The 9,170-nt window shown below is 41.9% G+C and overlaps 1 non-coding gene across 1 annotated transcript; it reads right to left on the reverse strand.

The window, feature by feature from the left end:
- Positions 1–8,408: 8,408 nt before the first annotated feature.
- On the reverse strand, positions 8,409–8,542 carry LOC138988687 (small nucleolar RNA SNORA70). The gene has a single exon (XR_011464954.1). It is a non-coding gene; the product is annotated as a small nucleolar RNA SNORA70 (small nucleolar RNA).
- Positions 8,543–9,170: the final 628 nt, after the last annotated feature.

Raw genomic sequence — 9,170 nt, forward strand, 5'->3', positions numbered from 1 at the left:
TATGTGCATTAGAATATATTTCTCTTTCTCTTTCTGACTCACTTCACTCTGTATAATAGGTTCTAGGTTCATCCACCTCATCAGAACTGACTCAAATGTATTCCTTTTTATGGTGGAGTAATATTCCATTGTGTATACATACCACAACTTCTTTACCCATTCATCTGTCGATGGACATCTAGGTTGCTTCCATGTTCTAGCTATTGTAAATAGTACTGCATGAACAATGGGATACATGTGTCTTTTTAAATTTTGGTTTCCTCAGGGTATAAGCCTAGGAGTGGGATTGCTGCATCTTATGGTGGTTTTATTCCTGGTTTTTTAAGGAATCTCCATATCATCTTCCATAGTGGCTGTATCAATTTACATTCCCACAAACAGTGCAAGAGCGTTCTCTTAAACAAGTGGGACCTGATTAAACTTAAAAACTTTAAAACTTAAGTTTTAAAAAACTTAAAAACTTTTGCACAGCAAAATAAACTATAAGACAGCCCTCAGAAAGGGAGAAAATAATAGCAAATGAAACAACTGACAATGGATTAATTTCCAAAATATACATGCAGCTCATACAACTCAATGCCAGAAAAACAAACAACCCAATTAAAAAGTGGGAGAAAGACCTAAGCAATCATTTCTCCAAAGAAGGCATACAGATGGCTAACAAACACATGAAAAGATGCTCAACATCACACATTATCAGAGAAATGCAAATCAAAACCACAGTGAGATATCACCTCACACCGGTCAGAATGGCTGCTATCAAAAAGTCTACAAACAATAAATGCTGGAGAGAGTGTGGAGAAAAGGGACCTTACCTCTTAATTGCTTAACCTCTCAGAGCCTCCAGTGCCAAATCTGCTATATAGAGAGAATAATACCTATGGAGTGTTGAGAGGACTAAATGACATAATGTACATAAAGTGCTTAGCCCTATTCCTGATATTCATTCATTCATTCGAAGAAAACACATAGTGAGCATTTGCTCCAATGTGTTAGGCTTTGAAAACTTGGCAATGAACAAAGTAGATTTGGTTCCAGCTCTCTTGGAACATTTAATGAATCATATTAGTAGCTGCTGATTATTCTCAGCAATAACTCTTCACTCTTAGGCCATTTGTTTTGTGCATGAAGATTAAACATGAAGCTCCAGTGATCACTCCATCTGGCCAATAAGCCCCCAACACTTTCCTGAACAAGTTTTGGAGTTGGACACTCTATTCTATACATTCGATTTAATTGATTCTTCAAACCCTGACAGCACTTTCGGCTTAATTACCCATAAAACTAAAGCAAGGATACTTGAGGTCTAACATCATTTTCCAGCTCAGTAATCTATATGTGACCAACCCTGCAACATTACGTTTAATGGTTTTCAAAGGCTTGGGAGGATGTCTGTGGGACTCATCATGAATCAACTGGGCCCAGATATGGCCCAGAATCCCCATGTAAAATAGCTGCTCAGGTTGGAAGCTGCAGATTTTCAAATGAGGAATTGAGCTACTGAATACTTGAGAGGCAAGGCAAGTGATAGGAAGAGTGTGGAGGTAGCAGTGCAAGGGGAAATGATTGGTAGTCTTTGCTAAGGAGATGCGGCTTGAACTGAGGAGACCTGGGCCCACAAGAGGTCCAGATGCAGGGATCCTTAGTTATAAGGACCCTCCCTGGTTAAGCAAATGAGAATTTAATGGAAAGTTATAGGAGCTGGATCCCATATAGAGAAATTCTCAGAGGTTTTCAGAGTACATGACAGACTAGTAGATCAGGTTTTCCAAAGGGCAGGAACCAAACAGGCCTGGGGAAGACTGGGCAGCAAGAACCACAGGAGTGACTCTCTGACCGTGGGAGGCGGGGTTGTCTGTAGGTTGTTATACCACCAACTCTTCGTTCTCTCCCTGCAATATCTGTTTCAGGCTCAGAACCTTAGGAGAAGGTCCATCTGGCTGAGCATACGTTACAGGTCTGCTTCCCGACTTTTTTGAGAGTGAGGAGTGGAGGGTTCTGGTAACCTTAGCTTTTGTCCTGAAAGGTGGGCACTTGGAATCACCCTCTCTCATTATGCACAATGGTGTAGCAATAAATCCCCAGGAGGAAATTGGACTGCTAGTGGGACAAAGGAAATGGATGCAGGCATGTGTACCATGTGAATTGACTAAGCCGATGACTTACTAGTTAAGTCAACTTTATAATTTATTTTTCTTTGAGGTTTGTGTAAATAAATCTTGCCTTTCTAGATTTCCCCCATGCAGCTCCTCCATCATCATTGTGCCCGTCGCCCCTGTATTTCTCTTTGTTAGCACTTGTCACACAGCACTGAGAGTGTCTGTTGGTGAATAGGATGAGGATGAGTCCTATTCATCTTTGTCTTCTTAGGTCTAGCAAAGTGCTTAACACATAGAAAACACTTGATGAACTATAGTTGAATGAAACAGTATGTGAGGGCATCTTACCAGAAACACAATTTGAGCAACTGGGAATGTTAAGGAGTATGTTTTTTGGGGGTAGAAAGCATTTCAACATCATTTTTTGCATGTGCATGTGTAAAACCCCCTCCACAAAGGCACACGGATTTGAAAGTGCAAGAGTCATGATGTAAAGCACAGGGACTTATGTACTCTGTGTATTTCAGCTTTTATTGTTAAAATTATTTTATCTTATGTTTTTGATTTTTGGAGAATATTTTTTTATCCCCCCAAAAAGCTTTGTTCATTTAGAAAATTTCCTTGCCTTATTTAATATTACTCAGATATTTTCTATTTAATCTGCAGACACATTATCCTGTTCCCCAGGATACTCCATATTTCTGTAATCTCCAAGGTATTTGCTGGAATCCAGCTCCATGGTTCTAAGGAGAAACTTGAACTGTTTGGGGCATCCATAGACCTGGCGAATTTAGTTACTACAGGGGCCACGTACAAATGATTTCTTTCAGTCGCCCTTTAGTCCTAGATAGGTAATCTCATGCATCAGGGCAGAATTCCAGAGTCTGGATTTTATCATAAAAGTTGATCATTCTGTTCCTCCCCTGCCCCCTTTAGTGAAATGATTGGCATGGGATTGTGGAAAATGGAGACTTTTGTGATCCTAGATTTTTGCCTTCCCGGTCTACTCAGAGCAAGCAACAGAAACTGACTTAGGAGCAGAAAAGAAATGTGTTAAAGGCACATGGGGCAACCCCCACCACGGCCTGAAAGGCTGGGGACCTGGGTGGTTAGGACCAAAGCTGGAGTTGCAGACAGATCGTGACCACAGAACTGGACTGCGGAGGCCCCGGTAGCTGTTGCTTTTGACTCTGGACACCACGGCTTGTGTGGTTGCTGCTAGCACAGTGTACACTACCGACTCTGCTTCCCTTGGGAGTGGGGAACTCTCCTCCATCACTTGTCTTCAAATAGATTCTTCACGGTCACAGCTTATCTGCATCTCTTACTGCTGTTTCAGAGTCCTGGATGGGACTGTCTGAGCAGATGGGCCTGGGCCATGTCCCATGCCCTCACTTCAAGGCAGGTTGGAAAAGCAAGCATCACATTTGAGTCTCTGCCTCCTAACAAGATGCTTAAGAAAGAATTCCCCAAACACAGAAAAAAAATTTATCTGCTGGGTCATCGGAATTAAAATGTACATGGTATTTCATTTTAAGCTATTGTTTATAATAGTAAGAACACTATCTCCTTGATGTTTTTAGATCCTGATATTAAAATGTTCTGTTTGTTTAATGCAGCAGCATGGATGGATGAAGGACTGTGACAGAATGTACTATTTTCCTGTGCATGTCTGAATGAAGTCTCATTGGCCATTAGGCAAGGTTGCATAGAACCTAGCACAAAGGCTCTGGATCCTGGCTTTTAATCTAGGTTCTCCCAAGCTGGGTGACTTGGGAACATTGGCTTCCTTATTTGTAAAATGGAGATGACCTTAGCACTTACTTCAGACTTAGGGTTTTTGTGAGATGACATCTATAAAGCTCTTATTATAGTGCCAAGCATATTATAATGCTTCATCAACAGTAGTATTACGAACCAGTTGGAGAGACTTGAGTCATGGGATTGGCCAGATGAGTCAAAATGCAAGGCCTACTGATATCCAGGATGTACCATACATGCACCTTCAAGAATAATCTGGGAAATAAAATATTTATGTTACATTAAAAAAATAATAATCTGAGGGGCAGGAAGGTGGGTAGTTCCCTGGTGACCTAGTGGTTAGGATTCCAGGCTTTCACTGCTGTGAAAGGGTTCAGTCCCTGGTCAGGAAACCGAGTTCTTGCAAGCTTCGCAGCACAGCTAAAAACAACATCAATATACAAAAATAATCTGGCGGAAGGAGGTCATGGTGAAAGCTGGAGTGAGTGACCTCCAAGTTAGATGACCTCCATCAAATAAGATAGGCAAATTCCCAGACACCAGTTGGCCACAGGTGCCTGAGAATACAGTCTTCTTTCAAAGTACAATTAAATAGGAAAAGACTCAGTGATCTCAAGTTGTAGAGTCACCCTGATGCCTCATCTGCTTAGTTTAGGCACAGAGATTAACCAGTGCAGGGGGAAATGGCTTATTTCCAGTTTACAGAGTGTTTTTTTAGGGGGGTGTTCTTTGCAAAACTTGAGTTCTTTGCAGAACTCAAAAGGAGGGTGTTCTCAGATGATCTCAGCAAACTTTGTTTAGGTTAGGATTCTGGGAACGTCATCAGTCTGGTCACACTCATATTTCTGTTTTTGTTCCAGTTATCCAGAAAATAATAAATAGGTTTTATTTCTGCTAAGTGCTAGTGTAAGAGACATCTCTTTTTAATGTTATTTATTGGGAGAAAATATAAAAGATGCCGTTAGTGCATCTAATGGAAATGATCTGTTGGTGTTGGCTGATTCACCTCTTCAGGTATGGTATCAATTTTATTATTATTTAGCATTTTTGCCAAATTAAAAATGAGAATGAATCACCCAAGAGAGAAAGACATATTCCAAAAGATGCACTTATATTTGTTTTCCCAAACGGAGGATCATTTGAATTTATCTAAGCTGTTATTTCAGAGTTAGCACATCACCTCTACTACTGGCACACTTAGAGCTGGGTTGATTGTAAAAAGCTCCATTTAAATGTTTTCATGGAGGTGTTAGGGAGGGAATGTGTACACACTGGTCACCCAGGGAGAGGTTGAAATCATTGTTTCCCTCTTAATGGAAGCAGGGAATGTAATAAACAACCATTCGCATGTAACAGTTGAATGTTTCATGGTGGTGACAATGATTCATCCCTGCTTTCTACAGTAACTAGAGGAAAATGAAACCCAGGTCTTAGGACTTTCAGGTAACTATAGAATGTAAAATTCAAAACCCACCTCATCTCCTGTTCTCCTAGCTCACCTTCCTTGTGTCCCTCCAACATTCTGCCTTCTTTTGCAAAAAGTAGTTTTCACTCTATTTAGCTTTTCACCAGAGGCTTCCTAATTTACACAGGGAATTTGGTTAATGCTGCTGCTGCTAAGTCGCGTCAGTCGTGTCCGACTCTATGCGACCCCATAGACCGGAGCCCAACAGGCTCCTCTGTCCCTGGGAGTCTCCAGGCAAGAATACTGGAGTGGGTTGCCATTTCCTTCTCCAATGCATGAAAGTGAAAAGTGAAAGTGAAGTCGCTCAGTTGTGTCCGACTCTTTGCGACCCCATGGACTGCAGCCTACCAGGCTCCTCCATCCATGGGATTCTCCAGGCAAGAGTGCTGGAGTGGGTTGCCATTGCCTTCTCCGTTGGTTAATGCAGGAAAGGCAAATGCGTTTCAACTCTCAGGTTTCAACTTGACATTAATTGGTTTCTAAATAAGGTTGCCTCTAGGAACAATGGGAAGGAGGGCAGTGTGGTTGATTAGTATAGTACTTACCATGGGTTGGAAAGGAAAGAGTGTCATTCGTTTTGCTATCCTCATCCAGGGCAAGATGGCAAAGTCAGGAATCAGGTCTGGCCTTAACCAGGCTGTCACATATTATGAGATTTTGGACAAGCCTCAGCATTACATCTTTTTCAAATGCCTATTTGAGGGATGGGAATTAAACAGGCTATCATACAAGATGCACAAGTCTGTTATAGAGATCAAAAAAGATTTGAAAGTATGGGATCTGTATAGTATAATGTTATATTCTCATTTTGAAGGAAACATTGATTTATGTAAGTAAGATTCAGGACTCATTGTAAATATACTTATCTATTTTACAAGTGTGGAAGGTTTAGGGAAAGGAGAGTTAGGGAAAGTTTAGGGAAAGTCCTGAGTAGAAATGGGAGAATTGTAGAGAGTTACCAATCGAAAGAGCTTTATTGTTGTTGTTTAGTTCAGTCTCTCAGTCACATCCGACTCTTTGCAATCCCATGGACTGTAGCACACCAGGCTTCCCTGTCATTCACCATCTCCCAGAGTTTGCTCAAACTCATGTCTATTGAGTCAGTGATGCCATCCAACTGTCTCATCCTCTGTCTTCCCCTTCTCCTCCTGCCTTCAATCTTTCCCAGCATTGGGGTCTTTTCCTGATGAGTTGGCTCTTTACACGAGGTGGTCAAAGTATTGGAGCTTCAGTTTTAGCACTGGTCCTTCCAATGAATATTCAGGGTTGACTCCCTAGGATTGACTGGTTTCATCTCCTTGCTGTCCAAGGGACTCTCAGGAGCCTTCTCCAGAACCACAGTTCGAAAGAACCAATTCTTTGGCATTCAGCCTGCTTTATGGTCCAGCTCTCACATCTGTATATGACTACTGGAAAAACTATAGCTAAGGAGCTTAGGTATTATCTAGAAGAATGGTTCTCTTTTTTTTTTTAATGTATGAAATCCCCTTTCCTCCACAGACAAAATCCTCTATGGCTCCCAATACAATAGAAGTGATGCTATTCAGTTTGAAGCTGCTTATTTCTTACCAGGCTTACCAGGATTCTTGGTATAGAGTGAATGCCATTAAATATGTTTGAATTTAATTAGGTGCTCCAGAAACCTTCAGAAAGAGGTATTTAAACTTTCCCAGTATGTTAAATTCCCCAGCCGTACTTACAATGCCTTGGACTTGGCTTCCAATGTGTGTGACCAAATTCCCCTCACAGAGGCACAGCAGACAGCTACTTGTGTAACGAAGATGGAAATAATAGGATGCCTAGTATGGAAAAAAAAGATTTATCTGCAAGAAAGAACTATGGCATAATTGTATTATAAACATGAGAGCATAAAAATCAGCTGTTCCATTTCTAAAATCCTTGAGTGGAATGAGGAGTAAGGCAAAGGTCTTGGGTAAGACCTTTGTCTTACTCTTCATCCATCCAAAAAATATTTATTAAGCACCTACTATCTATCAAACACTAGGGATACAATTCTAGGCAAACCCGATGAACTCCTTGATTTCCTGGCATGTATATTTTGTTGAGAGAAATAAACCAAGATAAAAATTTTATTTCAGATGATGATATGTGCGATGAAAATAAACAGTGTTTTTGTACAAAGGAACTGAAAGTAGAGCTTGTGAACAGCAAGAACTCTGTACTTTTTCAGTGAACCAATAAAGGCTTTTTATGGGTCACCAGTGGCCACAGAGCACAGGTTGACAGCAGATACTTTCAAGAATATCAAGAGTAAGAGCCATATCCATTGTAATCTTAGAGTTCCCTTGGGGCACAAAAGAAACTTCATTTGCCTGATGGAGTGGGAGTTTGGCTCAGAGGATTGTGACCAGAGCTTTTATGTCTTTCTGTTTCTGCGCTCCCTGGCAACGTTTCTGTACCTACAGTGATGTCGTAAAAGCTATTCAGTCTTCACGGTGATGGAGCGCAGAGGAATTGCATTAGGAATTTATGGCCGCTAGAGACAGGGTGCTGGAGCAACCAACTTATAACAAGATAACTTGAATAAATCTTGTTGACTGAGGAAAAGGCAGAGCATTTTATGGACCTAGAAAACGAGAGAGAGAGAGAGAGAGAGAGAGAGAGAGAGAGAGAGAGAGAGAGAGAGAGAGAAGGGCTCAGAGCTCAGAGAAAGTGGGTACAGAAGAGAATTCAAGGTTGATAATAGATCAGGCTTGAGAAGCAACTGGACCAGACGGGATGCTCTGGGAGCCAGAGGATGAAAGCTAGTTTCATTGGTACTGCGATTTCACCCCTCATTGTGAGAAGGAAAGTGGGAATAAAATACCCTATGTGAATTCTGTTTTAAAAACACATAGTAACTAAAATGAACTCGCAATCAGACCCCCCCAAGTGAAAGTGAAGTTTCTCAGTTGTGTCCGACTCTTTGCGACCCCATAGACTATAGCCCACCAGGCTCCTCTGTCCATGGGATTCTCCAGGCAAGGGTTCTGGAGTGGGGTGCCATCTCCTTCTCCAGGGGATCCTCTCAACCCAGGGATAGACTGGGGACAGCAGGCCAGTCATGATTGCCCACTAGAAAGAGTTGTCTCCAAGGTCCCTTAGGGCAACCTGTACAGGCAACAGGTGCATACACAACCAAGGAGGCTGCTGTCTGCAGCCATTGCACACTGGGCCCCCATGGGGAAAAGAGCACAGTCGGCTTAACTGGCTCCCCCAAAGGTTCCCTAAATTTGAAGTGTTTCTCATTTGTGCTTTTTGAAGAAAACAATTAGTAGTATCACCTGTCAACTGAAAAATATGCACAATCTAAAAGTTGAGAATTATGTTTTATTTGGCAAACAGAACTGAGGACTTAAGTCTGGAAGGCAGCCTCTCAGATAACTCTGAGAGACTGCTCCAAAGTGGTAGGGGAGGGGCCAGGTTATCTAGGAGGTTTCACAACAAAGACCAGACAATTGAAACATCAAAAGGTTACTGTTAATTAAAGAAAATCGGATATCTCAAGTTAATGAGTTTAGCTCGTTGCTGTATATGGGAAGATGTAAGAGTCCAGGCTCAACGAAACCATTCCTTTGATGTGCATGTTAACCATGTAGGCCAGTGTTGGGCTTTTCTCCGTCCCGAACTCCCTCAGGATTCAGAGTCAGGGTGGCTGCTGTGGTTGATGGCTTGACGGCTGCGGCATCCTTTGTTTATTGATATAGCAGGCAACATCTTTCATCCACCCAACAGAAACACTGTCACTGAATTGTGAAGTCCCTCTCCTTTCCCTCACCCTGCCATCCTCCCCTCCTGGCCTTGGTATATGGCTTTAGGTCCAGGGAGGGCTCAAGTTGAGACGG

Source organism: Bos mutus, chromosome 7 (genome assembly GCF_027580195.1).
Source record: "Bos mutus isolate GX-2022 chromosome 7, NWIPB_WYAK_1.1, whole genome shotgun sequence".
Taxonomy (NCBI): Eukaryota; Metazoa; Chordata; class Mammalia; order Artiodactyla; family Bovidae; genus Bos; species Bos mutus.